The sequence below is a fragment of the Palaemon carinicauda genome, chromosome 2 (genome assembly GCF_036898095.1).
Source record: "Palaemon carinicauda isolate YSFRI2023 chromosome 2, ASM3689809v2, whole genome shotgun sequence".
Lineage (NCBI taxonomy): Eukaryota > Metazoa > Arthropoda > Malacostraca > Decapoda > Palaemonidae > Palaemon > Palaemon carinicauda.
This window is the reverse complement of record NC_090726.1, coordinates 192,506,305-192,521,901: the sequence shown is the minus strand read 5'-3', so window position 1 is coordinate 192,521,901 and position 15,597 is coordinate 192,506,305. Positions and strand designations below refer to the sequence as shown.

Genomic DNA, 15,597 nt, shown 5'->3' with positions numbered 1-15,597 from the left:
CAGGGCTGAGAGGTCGACTACGGAACTCCGTCTCAGATCCTTCCTTACAAGAAAGGATCGACTGAAGAAGCCGGGGGCGAAGCCCAATCGGGCAACTCTTGCCGACGCTATGGCATAGAGGTTCAGAGACACTGAATTCGCTGACAGAGACGGCAGGCGCGATATCCTTGGCTGATCACAGAGATCGTGCGGGAATGGGCATCGGGGAGCTGTCATCCGGATGAGTAACCTTAAGCATCCTCCCAGCGTGAAACCTGCAATCTTAGAGTTCGTGAACTCTGCCGCTCCCTCTAGGACTATGCCCCCCCCCGCGGGAGCCTCCCGTGCCATCTGTTCCTGACAGGAAGAAACTGCAATTGGACACCTTGTCTCAGTTGTCGTAGCCGATAACTTAGGCCGACGTGGTTGAAAGAAAAAGGCGCTGGAGCCCTGCAGAGTCTGGAAGAAGCGCCTTGGAGGAGTGAAAACGGAAGTCAACTTCCTCCGCACAGCCCGCTGTCTAAGTCCTCTGTGCTTGGGCACAAACAGACTCTTCTCAAGGATGGCCCTAGCTCTGGCACTCTTCAGACCCCGAGACCGGGGCAGAGCCGCACTGGACTTCGGGGCTTTCTGAACGTCAGACACTTCATCCAAGATCGTGTCTTTGCCTTCACGGGGGGCGATGACTGGATCCATAAGCCCGTTAAGTTGCCTTATCAGGCTTAGGACCTGCCAGAAGGTATGTTCTGATTCCTGCTGTTCTCCTCCCCGTGGGCTGGCAGCTAAGTCTCCTGCCCCAGGAATCTCTTCCTGGGGTAAAACGTGGACATTCCCCCGGGTAGTCGTGGGTTCCTGGCGAATCCTTGAGGAGAATTTCGGGACGGTCTTGGAGTCCTTGGATTCCCCCCTGGGAGGGATACAGGATCCCAACAAAGAGATTCGAGGGGCCCCTTCCTCACGAGATGATTCTCCTCCATGAAGCGATTGATTGATTGATTCAAAGTTTTCAGGCATCCTGACATCTGTCCATGAAGCGAAGTCTCCCCCCTTGGTGCCGAGGGGACGACTACCCGCCCCACTGGACTCACCTGAGGACGGAAAGGCCCCGTCCATGGAAGAAGGAGAAAGCCCCTCGAGCAGGAGAAGGGGCCTTCGCGACCGACCTCTTGGGAACCAACTTCGCCCTGGGGGAAGTCACCACGAAGTCCACTCCTCTCTTTCTCTTCAGCGTAGGAGAGACAGCCGTTGGTTTGTCACCCTGGTCGGCGAGTGCTGGTTTCATAACCCTCACTAACGCCCGCCGCCAGAGGACCAAACCAAGTCTGTTGCTCCAAGGACACAGAGTCCGAAATCCTCGCTAAAGAGAAAAGGGATCGGGGCGATCCTTTGGAGTGGACCCCACAGTACCCGCCTGGAAAAGAAGGTGGGGAAGAATGATGTACTAACTTCTCCTCAGTAGTATCCTTGTCCTGCACTACCAACCTGTGTTTGGGTGGAGGCGATCCCGAGCGTTGTCTAGGAACACGCGTTCCTGCTGCTACCACCCCCGGCTGCGGAATTCGCCGCGAATGATGGTCGTGCGAGGGCGAATGGTCGCGCGGGAGCGCGGGCGAGCGGTCGTGCGGGCGAGTGGGCGCGAGGGTGGGCAGGTGAATGAGCGCGTGTCCAAGGCGGCGAACGCAAACGTTGTCGCGATGGCGAGGAAATGCGCTGCCCCGCGTGATTGAGGAAGACCGCTGGCGATGTGGATCAACAGGAGATCGGTGGTGAGCTGGTGAGCGCTGACGCGCAGGTAGGCGATGGCGCGTTGTGGGCATGGCGACGCGTTGGGGAGCGATAGCGAGCAGCACGCGCCGGTGAGCAATCGCGCGATGGCGAGCTAGTAGCCGGCGAACCATGTCCCTTTAGAACCTCCGGCTGACGAAACGTTGGAGAACGTTGGCGCGCAGGCTGTAACACACACGGGCGAGTCCGGAGATCGCCAAGAAAACAGGTGATCGCTGACGCGTAGAACGCTGGTGAATAGGCGATACCAAAATCGCCTGAGCGCGCTGACGAGCAGGCGATCGTTGACGCGTGGGAGAACGCTGGCGAATAGGCGATACTAAAATCGCCTGTGCGCGCTGGCGAGCAGGAGGTCGACGCGTGAAGATCCTGTGAAGGAACAGGTGGCGCGGCGCGTTCACGAGCAGGAACAGGAAAGATCGCAGGCGCGTTGGCGAACATGTGCTTTTGACACACGCGCTGAACGATGTCCGCGTAGGCCACAGGGTCAGAAGACTGATGGCGAGCAGGGAGCTCAAGCAGGAACTGTGGGACTGGTCCCACGACACCAACCACCAGAAGACTATCCACTTCGCCTGGAAGACCCCTGCGGATGACTATCGCAGATGACGCGACCTCCGTCCCGCGACTGTAGCGGGTTGTCTCTTCTTGAGGAGGGAGGCGTAGTGTCTCCAGGCATGAAGCCGAAGCGACGCCCCGGCTCGTGAAAGATGTTGCAGTGTGGTTGTTTGAGTAGCCTGTGCCGTGGGAGAAGCTCTCCCGGGAGTTCTGTCAGGGGAAGCAGAGGGTCCGGAAACCGTTCTGCGTATAGTCCCAGTGGAGCTCTCAGGGCCATTGAAAGGTTGACAGACAACCTGGTCTTGTTGAGACCCATTCTCAACAGACAACAAAGGAGGGAAGACGCAGGCATCGATGTTGTCCCACCATCATCGGAATGCATCTTGCAAAGAGTCTCGGGGTCTGAGACTGGGGGAAAGAACAGCGGAAGCTTGAGGTTCCAAGCTGTCGCGATCAGGTCCCCCAGACCAGGACTTGCTGGTTACTCAAGGCCAAAGACCCCCAGGTACTCTCTCTCTACGAGGCTCTGCTCGAATAGTCGGAGAGAACGTTCCTCTGCCCGGAATGAGCGAGCCGATGGTGGTATTGAGAGGATCTCAAATCATCTCAGTATCTCTACTGCAAGATGCGAAGGTATAAAAAATGCGTCCCTTGCTGGTTAAAACACGTCAGTACCATGAAGTCGTCGCGCACGGAGCGACTCAGCAGGAGCTGTAGGATCTGTAGAGGGGCCAGACTACGGCCCCTAAGCCTGCCTGAATGATGGAGAGGTATCCTTCAGGTCCTGACCATAGGCCTGGACCGGAACATGCCCGCCCCCCCCTTTTCTTTCACGAGTCCGAGAACAGCATAAAAAACGTGGGGAAAGGACGAGAATATCCACTCCCATCAAGAGGTTCCATAGGTCAACACCCATTGCAGGTCTAATCGTCCCGCTGGTCCCATAGGGGCCAGAAAGTCCGGTTAATCGTTGCTTTGAAACCACCGGAACTTGGGCCGCCCCACATGGAACTTATCCTGAGGCGACCATTCGGAACTTTAGACGGGTCAATGAGGAAAGAGACCTAGGAAACGTTCCAAGGTAGGGCTGAAAGCTCTGCCCGACTGAAAACAGGTACTGCGACTCTCCTTAGCCTTGCCACAGTCAACTGAAGGGAAGGCTCGGAGGAGGCGGCAACAGAATCTGGCGTCCCCAGGCGGTCACCCATCCAAGTACCAACCAGACCCGACGTTGCTTAACCTCGCTGGACGGACGAGAAGCGGGGTTTCCAACGTGGTAAGGCCGTTGACTCAATATCATGGCTAGATACTCCAGATGTTGAGGCCGAAGAAGAGAAGGCTCCTAGCAAATTACCATGAACCTCCACTCATGGTAAGGATCCGGAAGCTTGTCCCGGCGTTGAAGAAGGTCGAACCCGAGCCTACCGGAGTTGACCAGACCTCCAAAAGGCGAAGGAGGCGGAAGCATGCACCTGAGCGGCCATGAGGATTGATTGATTGATTTAAAGTTTTCAGGCATCCTGACATCTGACAAAAATAAAAAATAAAATAAAATGAAAAATAAAAGAGTATTCAATTAAAATCATAAAAGTTGAATGTCATAAAAGTTAAATATTTTTCAGAAGACCTGCTTCTGAAATAAATCTAAAAATGCCACTTGCATGGTAGGACACATCATTTCCAAGAATCTTGGCAAGGATGAACCTGCCACCCTCACCTCGAGCCTCAAACAAATATCTATTCTTTAAGTTGTTATAATTGGGGCATTCGGTCAACAAATGCCTTACCGTTAGAGGTACTAAACAGTCGTCCCAATACGGTTGGTGTTGGCCCTTCAGCAGAAACTCGTGTGTCAACCGAGTGTGACCAATACGGAGACGACGAAGAGACGTCTCCCATTTTCGGGGCATCATATTATACCTCCAAGGAGATATGTCATTTGTTATCTCTCGCATTTTATTGCCATCTTGACTATCCCATTGCTGTTGCCATTTATTGCAAACCAATTTCTTGATGTCAGGTAAGAAATCATTACAGGGAATGGGATACCTTCTTGGCAGCAACTCGGATGCAGCCTCCTTAGCCAGTGAATCTGCCTTCTCATTCCCGGACACTACATGTGCTGGAACCCAACAAAATTGAACTGTTATACCTCTCCGTCCAATAATGAAAAGCCATTCTAAAATCTTTATAACTAAAGGGTTATTAGAATTAAAAACTTCCATAGCTTGAAGGACACTCCTTGCATCACTAAAAATTGTAAAATTACCCTCCTTCTCCAACGCTATTTTCTCAATAGCGGTTAATATGCCATACAGTTCGGCAGTAAATATGGAAGCGGTCAGAGGAAGTGCACCTCTACAATTAAAACCATTACTATGTACTCCAAATCCAACGCCAGCATCAGATTTCGAGCCATCAGTATAGATAAAAGTTGATCCTCTATGTTCTTTAACATGTTCATTAAAAAGAGACCTGGCTTCTAGGTCTGACATATTCTTCTTATCTCCAATAAAATATTTACAAAAAGATATCTCTGGTCACTTCCATGGAGGCGTTGATGATACCTTGAATGGAAGTACCTTATTTCTAATTATATCCAGACTATTTAATAATCGTTTCACCCGAAAGCCATAAGGTTGAGGAGATTTTGGGTGCAACTCAAAGTATGATGCGTGTCTTACAAGGCTTGCAGTCTGAAAGGCTAGAGAGTTAGGGAGTCTTTGCAATCTAAACCAATACCGAAGAATGGAAGACATTCGGTAAAGGTCTAGAGGTAACTCTCCAGCATCAACAAGGAGACTTGGGATAGGCGAGGTTTTAAAAGCTCCAGTAGACAATCTAATACCTGCATGATGTATCGAGTCTAATATTTTTAACCGGCTTGGGGTGGCTGAAGAATATACCTCACAACCATAACTAATTTTGGAAAAAATCAAGGCCTTGTATAATTTTAGAATAGTATTGCGGTCTGCCCCCCATGATGTGTGGGACAATACTTTTAAGATATTCAGAGCTTCAACACATTTAGCTTTTAACGCTTTTAAGTGAGAAACCCATGTAAGCCTACAATCAAATATCAAACCTAAAAATTTAGCTTCTCTTGCACATGGTATCCGTTGACCTTTAATGTATATATCCGGGTCTGGATGTACTCCCCGGATACGACAAAAATGGACAATGGTAGTTTTACTTGTCGAGAACTTAAATCCATTCATGTCAGCCCACTGGATAATTTTATCAATAGAGTGTTGGATTTTTCTCTCAACCATTGCCATTTTAGTGCCAGCAAATGATATTGAGAGATCATCCACAAATAATGTTGAGAGAACATCCTGGGGAATGGCTGAGGATATCCCATTAATTGCTAGTGCAAAAAGGGTTACACTCAGCACACTACCCTGAGGAACTCCTTCCTGGCACTTACTCTCTGATAGAGTTTCCCCAACTCTCACTTGAAAAACTCTACGTGAAAGAAATGCCTGAATAAATAGTGGCAGCTCTCCTCTCAATCCCAATTCATGAATGGTTTTAAGTATACCATATCTCCATGTGGTATCATATGCCTTTTCAAGGTCAAAAAATACTGTAACATGGTGCTGTTTGGAAGCAAAGGCTTCACAAATAGAAGACACTAGTCGTATCAACACATCAGTCGTTGAGTGCATTTTTCGGATTCCACATTGAATCGGTGATAAAATACCTTTCTTTTCAAGGTACCACATCAGCCTTGCATTGACCATCTTCTCCATGATTTTACATAAACAAGATGTCAATGCAATAGGACGATAGTTTGCTGCTAAAAACTTGTCTTTACCGGGTCTTAAAAAGGCTAAAATAATGGCTAGTTCCCAAACACTTGGGTAACTATGATCATGCCATATTCGATTAATAATACTTAAAATAAATAGCTTTGTATTAAAATGTACATGTTTAATCATTGCATATGGAATTCCATCGGGTCCAGGGGCTGTATCATTGCAATGAGCAAGTGCAGAATCAAATTCTCTTTCAGTGAAAGGAGAATTATACGACTCTTCCCTTCTTGTTGCAAAATTTAAAATTTTCTTTTCTTCAGTGCTCCTATACTGGTGACCAGGGGCTCCTTCACACTTGCTGGATACATTTGAAAAATGATTAGCCAGGGCATTGCTAACATCATTTGCTTCAGTTACATACTGGCCATTCACCTTCAACACTGGTGGTGGGTTGGGGGTGAATTTGCCAGCTATCTTTTTTACTTTCCTCCACACAGAAGATGGTGGTGTTCTACTGTTAATGGAGGAAACAAAAGACATCCATGACTGGCGCCTTGCTTCTTTCATGGCACGACGGAACTGTGCTCTACATTTCTTGTACATAATTAAATTCTCATCAGTTCTGCGTCTACGCAATCGTGTTAGAGATCTTCTTGTGGCTCTGTGGAGGGCAGTTAGTTATGAAGACCACCACGGGACTGGTCGTCGTTTGAATAACCCTGTTGTTTTGGGAATTGAATTGACTCCTGCTGTATGGAGAGTTCCATTCAGTAAGTCTATGGCATCATCGATATTTTCAACTTGTCCTGCATCCCCCTCAATTTCGCTTAGCTCACGAAATTTATCCCAGTCCGCCTTGTCAAGATTCCATCGTGGCGATCCCTGTAAAGGTGGACCATTGTTGGTGTTTATAATGATTGGTGCATGATCACTAGTATGCCAATCATCTAATGTTCTCCAATCGAAGTCGAGAAGGCAATTAGAGCTTACGATTGATAGGTCAATACATGACAAGGTACCTGTCTGGACATGAGTGTGTGTGGGCTCTCCTGTATTAAGGAGTCCCACATCTTCATTTTCCACAATTGATGATATGATATTTCCCCTCGTGTTTGCTAAAACATCACCCCACAAAGGATGTCTACCATTCAAATCTCCAAGTAAAAGAAAAGGTTGAGGGAGTTGTTGAATCACCTCCACTAAGTTATCATACAAAATGTTATCATTTGGAGGCAAGTACAGAGAACAAATTGTATATTTTCGCCCTATGTCAATCTGTACAACCACTGCCTGCAGAGGTGTACGAATAGACAGAGAAACTTGGGGAACATCTCGACGAACGTATATGAGACTTCCGCCATGGCTCCCCACTTGGTGATCATATGGTGTCCTATAACTAATATATTCGCGAGGACAAGGGGTATTATGATCAAGTTTGCTCTCCTGTAGACAAATAATTATGGGGGAATGCTCATGAATAAGGAGCTTAAGTTCTTCATATTTCGCCCTTAAACCCTGACAATTCCATTGCAAAATGGAGGAAAAAAACTATGGTTTATAATTTGGTAGACCCCTTGGATGGAGTCTTCCCATTAACAGTTTTTGATCTAACACTATTTTTAGGTGGTTTTATTAAAGAGGGTCTTGATAGATTGGGTTTAGCATTTATGATTTTCTTTTTGTCTTTTTGATCTGATTGTTGAGGAGGTTGGTGGACCTCCACTTGAATTTCCGATTTATTTAAATTGACTTCCAGATCAGAAATATCAACAGACAAATCATCATATTTATATGACGTCGTAATTTTGATATTTCTTATGGAAGGGGGCGAGAGAGATGGAGGTCTCTCTCTTTTCCGATTAGTAGGTTTTGAGCTACCAGGTTTTTGCACCTTCCCCAATACAGGTGCACCTGGTAACTTGGTGTCAGGTGGCATCTCCATCAAATCAGGCAAGGACATGGCCTGGGAGAGGTTAGTACTATTGTTGGTAATGGGGGACGAAGGCTGTACAGAAATGGGCAATGACCCATTTTTAATACGCTGTGGCAGATTCTCAGAAGGCAATATGATTACCTTGTCATGCAGTACTTTATTATCAGAGGTTGTATTTCTTTTCTTAGGATTACTGGCAGTGCTAGGTGGAGTTGCTGTCTCCTGTGGTAAATTTACCTTTGATTTTAAGGCCTTTGCATAGCTGGTTGATTTATTCAACAGTCTTTTTGCATGTCCCACACTTATGTGTTCTAAACTTGATTTGTTTAGGGCAGCTTCCTCCAACTTATACAGTTCGCATCTCCTATCAGTTGATTTATGGTTCAAATTGCAATTTGAACACCTGGCCTCAAGTGTACATTCTCCATGATAAGTTTTGGAGCAAATACCACACATTTTTCCATTTTTGCAAACTTTGGATGGGTGTCCAAATTTAAAACAATTAAAACATTGCAGGGGCTTTTGTTTGAAAGGTCGAACTTTAATCCTTTCATTTTCAATAAAAATATGGAAAGGTACATCAGCATCCTGGAAAGTAAGTACGTATAATCATTGAAGTTCCAGGAACCTTATGCACTTTCCATACATTTAATGGACACATAGAAAGTATCTCCTCCTCTGTAAATTCGTACAGGTCCTTATTAAAGACCACTCCCCTTCCATAACTAAAATTTAGATGAGGTTTAATTTCCAATGTAATTTCATCACTGCCTGTCTGTAAGTTAGACAGTATTGCAGACTGAGTCGAAGATTTGGCATGGATGAGATAACTATTCTTCCCAAAACGAGATATATCTCCAGGTGCTATGGTTCCTACTTTTTTTTTGGATAAACTTACATATCTTAAAATAATTTCCTATTATCCCTTTAGGTTCAGCTAAGAGCCACATTGGTGGTTTGGGTTTTCTCTGTGAAGGCATGGGTACATTTCTATCTTTTTCAAACCAATCAGCAGGTTTGTACACATCCAATTCCTTTGGGACCTTATCACAAAGAGCTCCCATGATGTTCAATTCGTTAATTTTGATACTACTAATATTACTTATGGCATTAAACGCTTCATCATGACTTTCAAAAGATATCCAAGATTCCCATTTTTCATCTCCAAGTCTCATCCTTATTTCCTTTATCAATCCATAGCACTCAAATGCTCTATATATATCATCATAATTTGTCTCTAATGGGATTTGGGAAACATGAAGGAATCGTAGTTTCCCTGTGTTACCCAAATTGCTAGATTTTTTAACATCAGTAGAGTGGTCCTTTTTAGTTCGAAGGTCGTCAACAGAATTTTCCTTATTTACAGTAGCAGAAGTCGTCATCAGTGCCGGGGGGGGGGGGGGGGGGGGGGGAGTCAGCAAATCCAGGGGATGGGGAGTCAGCATTTGAAGGGTCCATATTTAAGGGTGGGATTTTCATGTTTTTTGTTGTTGTTTTGTTGGGGTACCTGCTTGAGAATTATAAGAAAGTATCATACGTTGGAAAGGAAATTTGTATTCTCCACTATCGACACAATGAGAGTATACTTCCCAGATGGTCCACTCCATACCCTACCCGAAGGATAGCATCAAAACAGATATAGAGGCACAGGTGTAAGCTAAACCCGCCTATTAGGACTGAGACCCAGGTAATATGGAATCATCCTCCCCATATCTGTAATGTTGGGCTTCCGGCCAAAAGCCAAAGAGTCCCACCTCAAGGATTGGATCCCCCTGGATTCCGATGACCCAACCCTTGAGAGTAGTTCCGCCAAAAAGGTCCAAACCATCTTTGGGATGGCTGAGATCATCCCATACTCTCATATATAGCTTTGAATGCGAATACCTCCCAACCGTGATCCCTTCTCCCATTCATCTAAGCAGGCAGTAATAACGAATGTGGAAATATCCAGGCCATTTAAATAAAATAGAAAAAAAAATGGATAAATAAATAAATGAACAAATAAAATAAATAAATATATATATATGCATATTTCTACATATATATATATATATATATATATATATAACTAAGAAAAATAATAATCATAGAGATAGGACAGCAAGATGAAAGAAAGTTGATAAAATTAGGAGAAGGTCGAAGTAATATTAAGCAGAAGAAAAAGATGAGAGAGAAATTTAGATTCGAACTGGGGGAGCAATTTCCCAAAGTTCGAGAGCCCTCTTGCCCGTCACCAAGATTCAGCACGGGAATGAAATGCCGTGCTGAAGCTCAATGACTTCATCAAGGCATTCTCTCATTAAGAGGGCGGCCATGAGGAAAGCAGGGAGAGTTCTCTGGGGAAAAAAACCTGCGATGCCACGGCGGGATCGCCACACTGCATCTCAAGCAGGAATACCTGTAGTCTAGGCTGAATTCCTGTTGCCTCGTTACCAGTCTGATCGATTCTGCTGTTCCACGCTGGACGAAGTTTGTTCGACAAACTTGATCAGAGCTGAGAGGTCGACTTGGAATTCCCGTCTCAGATACTTTCTTACGAGAAAGGATCGACTGAAGAAGCCGGGGGGTGAAGCCGTCGACGATCCTATGGAGGACCTTCTCCTAAGGCATGGATCATTCTGCCTAAACGGGCAAACTCTTGCCGACCCTATGGCATAGAGGTTCAGAGACACTGAATTTGCTGACAGAGACGGCAGGTGCGATATCCTTGGCTGATCACGGAGATCATGCAGGAATGGGCATTGGGAAGCTGTTATCCGGATGAGTAACCTTAGGCATCCTCCCAGGGTGAAACCTGCAAGGGGGGGTTGCCAATCTAGGACTATGCCCCCCCGGGAGAGCCTCCCGTGCTACCTGTTCCTGACAGGAGGGGACTGCTATTGGACACCTTGTCTCAGTTGTCGTAGCCGGTCCGATAACTTAGACCGACGAGGCTGAAAGAAAGAGGCGCTGGAGCCCTGCAGGGTCTGGAAGAAAGCGCCTTGGAGGAGTGAAAACGGAAGTCGACTTCCTCCGCACAACTGCTGTCTATGTCTCTGTCCTTGGGCACAAACAAACTCTTCCCAAGGATGGAAGGGTGTCTGAGGTTGTCGACATCCACGGATGAGACACCCGAAAGGAAGCCCTCGGTCATTGCGTCCAGATGGTCCAACATCGAGCTTGCTCGCAAGTTCGAAACTTGGCGACGAAACGCAAAGGTGCTTGAGCCCGAGAGGAAGAAAGTACCCATGACCTTCCTGTAGCTTCCTTGAACAAAACCTCGGGTCGCAACCGAGGAGGGAAAGGACCTGGTAAGCCCCTTTCACGAGATGGAGAAGAGGAAGGGGTAAACCAGTCACCCCTAGGCCGATGGAGAAATCTCGAACGGAAAGTTCCCTGGCAAAACCCTTCCAGGGAATGACGGGGAAGGGCTAACCCAGGTTCTGGAAAGAAGAATGTTGCTCAGACCTCCCTGAAGATTCTTCCTGCTCTTGCATGTGCCATGCTCTGCGTTTACGGGGTGAGGCCGTGTTCTAGAAATATGCTCCAGAACACGCGCCAGGCTGGCCATGCTGCGAAACCCCAACGGGAATCGCGGTCGCAATCGCCCTGGCGCTCGCACGATGGTAAATCAATGGTTTGCGCGTGGGCGAACGTGGAAGCGCCCATGCGCGGGCACGCAGGAATGCAAATGAAGGTGCGCAGAAGGAGGGTGAGCGTGGTAGGAAGGGCGAGAGCTGGTGGTCGGCGAGCGATAACCCGTAGGTGAGCAATGGATACAGCAAGAATTAAGCCGACGTTCGCACGATGAAACACCGTAGGTTCGCGCGACAGAACACCGTCAGACCGCGCGATGGAACACCGTTCGTCCGCGCGATGGAAGACCGCGGGCGAACATTGGAGAGCATGTGCGCGGTCGCGCATGCAGGCACGTGGGCGTGCGATCGTGCGGGCACGTGGGCGTGTGGACGCGCAGGCACGTGGGCGCGCGGGTGAGCGCAGGCGGTCGGGAGACCGATGACGCGTAGGCGGGCGATGGCGCGTTGACGAGCGATGGCGCGTTCTGGCGAGCGATAGCCCGTAGGCGAGTGAAGGCGTGTTGGCAAGCGATGGCGCGTCGGCAAGCAACGGCGCGTTGGCGAGCGGTGGTGCGTTAACAAAACGCTAACGCGCAGGTGAAGAATCGCGCGGGCGCGTAGGCGATTGCCAACGCGAGAGAGACTAGTGATGGTTAGCGCGCAGGTGCATCAGGAAGGTGAGCGATGAAGCAAGATGTTAATCAGGCGATCCTAGACGGTCAGAAAACCGTTGGCGCCCATTGGTGCGTGGCAGAAAAGGGCGCGTAGATGTGCGCTGGCGATTGAAGAAAGCTGGCGCACAGATGGACAGAAGTAAAGGTGAGCGCTGGCGAGCAGGAGGAAAATCTACGGCAAGTCTCAGCTACCGGAGATCGTGGTCCACAGCAGGCGAGCGCTAGATCGCTACTGATGGTGTCCAGGGGAACTGACACACGTGGCAGATCGATGGCGATCGTTGACGCGTAGATCGCTGACGAGCAGGTGGATGTTGACGCGTCTATGGTAGCTGGCGAGCTGGTGATCGCTAGCGAGCAGAAGGCAACGCGTGGAAGCCTGTGCGTAGAAGAAGAGTCCTTGTCCAAGACGTGAACCGAAGTTCTAGATTGCGAGGGCGAACGTGGGCGCACAGGGCGCGTAACAGGAATCAACAGGAACAGCAGAGATGATCATCCTGAGAGCGCTGACGAACAGGAGAGCGCTGGCGAACAGGAGCGCGCTAGCGATCAGGAAAGCGCTGATGAGCAGGAGAGCGCCTGTGCGCTAACACTGAGCAGGAGAGCAGGAGAGCGCCTGTGCGCTAACACTGAGCAGGAGAGAACACAGCAGAAGGGCGCGCAGGGGAACCCTGACACGCAAGGGAAGAACCCCCGTGGGAGGCAACCCTTTGCCCCGAAGGGATCGTTGTCCGTCGGGAGACTGATGTCCGTCGGAAGACCGTTGTCCGTCGGGAAGACCGTTGCCAGTCGGAAGACGAGGTCAGACTGCTGTCCATCTGCACCAGGGGCGGAAGATCAAGAAGGAGGAGTTGTAGGCTGCATACGGAGATTCAAAAAGGCGCCTCTTAGCACCCTTATAGGGAGATGGGAGGCCCTTACAACGAGGCGGACGGTGTGCCTTACGGCGAAGGAGGCCAACAGCAGAAGAATCCTCCAAAGAGGAGTCTCTATGAGTGTACTCTCTCGCGAAGGAAAGAGAAACACTTCGTAGAAGAGACTGGTCAGCCAGTGACCTAAAAAGAGCAATCCTCCGAAGAGGGGCTCCTGCAGTTGCCCAGCCCCTTGAGCGAAACTGCAGGTGCGACCGCTCAGCACCAAGAGCATAGTCGCACGAAAAAAAGGCAATAGAAGAACCCCCAAAAGGGGAAAAACTCAAGCCTGGACAGGAAAAACTTCCCTCGGAAGGAAAGTTACCCACCCAAAGAGGCGAGCCTCCTGAGAGTTCTAAAATGAACTGGAGAGCTGTCAATCGTCACGGGAGTACTTCCAGAAGAAGGAGACACGCCCCTGACGAAGATCCATAGGGGAGGCAGCAACAGCCGAATCCCCAGGCCTCAACAAGACAGCTCACACCGTTGTCACATTACAGAAACAAACTAGATCGGTAACTGTAAAAAAATAAAACAAAAGTCATTAGTACACATTCATTCCCCCGGGAAGGCTCCGAAGAGGAATCCCGAGGGAAAGGAAACAAAAATTACACAACAGGCACGTGCCCTCACAACCACTTACACTCACGGAAGGAGAGCTGTAACCAACACAGAATTATAACAATTATAATTATGTAATTATGTAATTATGTAATTCAAAAATGAATGAACACTAAAGAAAGAACGAAAACCCCAAAAGGAATCATTCTACAAAGCTGAAAAATCAACAAATACAATTAGATTCATAAACTAATTGAGACAAAACGTACGGCGTAGCAACCCCCCCCACACGGGAAGGAACTACAAAAGGTGTAGTAACGTAGTAAAAGGGTGAACGACCTCAAGAGAGAGAGAGAGAAAGACCGAAGTCAAACTCGATCGCGACCCATGAAATTACACCATGGTGGCCTACCTGCCGAGGGCTCCACGGAGATATCGTACACTACACACACAAGCACAAACTCTGAAAAGGAAACTTGCTGATTCCTATACTCAAATATATACATAAACATGAGAAAATGTTTACATATACAGTGAACCCTCGTTTATCGCGGTAGATAGGTTCCAGACGCGGGCGCGATAGGTGAAAATCCGCGAAGTAGTGACATCATATTTACCTATTTATTTAACATGTATATTCGGACTTTTAAAACCTTCCCTTGTACGTAGTACTGTTAACAAACCACCCTTTAATGTACAGAACACTTAATGCATGTACTACAGCACCCTAAACTAAAACAGGCACAAATATTAAAGGCGATTTTATATCATGCGTTTCCTAAACACCTAAAAAGCACGATAAAAAATGGCAACCAATGTTTTGTTTACGTTCATCTCTGATCATAATGAAGAAACAAACTCATTTAGTGTACAGTACACATATATGTATAGGTTAGTTTTTGCATCGATTATATTGATTATACAGTACTGTACTGTATGTTGATTTGTTTATTACCAATGTTTTAGTTTACGTATTTTTCTTAGGACTTCCAAATTAAATGTTTTTCTTTATGACGCCACCTGAAACGACGGCGTGTACGCTCAGTAAACAACCACGCTCAGAACAAACAAGGCATTTAACGCGCATGATGATAGTGATAAATAATGATACAGTACATACAGTATTTACAGTAAAAGCATTTACAAAATATGTTACCTTACAAATATAAATTATACAGTATTGTACGTAGCAAAGCAGGAAAACAATTTACGAGAGAGAGAGAGAGAGAGAGAGAGAGAGAGAGAGAGAGAGAGAGAGAGAGCGAGAGCGAGAGCGAGAGCGAGAGCGAGAGCGAGAGAGAGAGAGAGAGAGAGAGAGAGAGAGAGAGAGAGAGAGAGAGATTGTTTTACTTACGTAAATGTAAATTTTAAACAAAAAAATATGATAGGTTACAACATGTAGACTTTTAAAACCTTCCCTTTAACTTAATGCATACAGTACGTACAGTACTAAACTATAAAACAGGCACAAATACAGTTTTAGAATGTACAGTAAGAATATTAAAGTAAAAAATAAAGATTGTTACTGTACTCACCACGAAAGAAGTTGAAGAAAAACTTGAATGGTGATGGCGATGAATTTGCTGCACAGTAGAAATGATGAAGATGAAGCTGATGATGTGTTCTACTGTGCAGCCAATGATAGTATTTTACGTCTCTTCAGACGGAGGTGTCTTTTCCTGGGACACCTCTTCAACTTCTTCCTGGGAAACTTCTTCAATTTCTTCCGAAGGCGTAGTAGCAGGAGGAACTGGCTCTTTTTTGCGAGGCTGGAAGAACATTGTGATCGGAAGTTGTTGCCGCTGCTTCTTTTTTCGATCCAAGAGCATTTTGTAGGGAGTCATGTCTTCATCGATCTTGTTGCAGAATTGCATCGAGCGA

The 15,597-nt window shown here is 47.2% G+C and overlaps 1 long non-coding RNA gene and 1 pseudogene across 3 annotated transcripts in view; both read right to left on the bottom strand.

The window, feature by feature from the left end:
* Positions 1-15,597, bottom strand: part of LOC137622676 (uncharacterized) — a 60,313-nt gene that overhangs the window by 22,374 nt on the left and 22,342 nt on the right. The gene's annotated exons all lie outside the window — the stretch shown is intronic.
* LOC137630147 (5S ribosomal RNA) lies at positions 3,494-3,612 on the bottom strand (annotated as a pseudogene).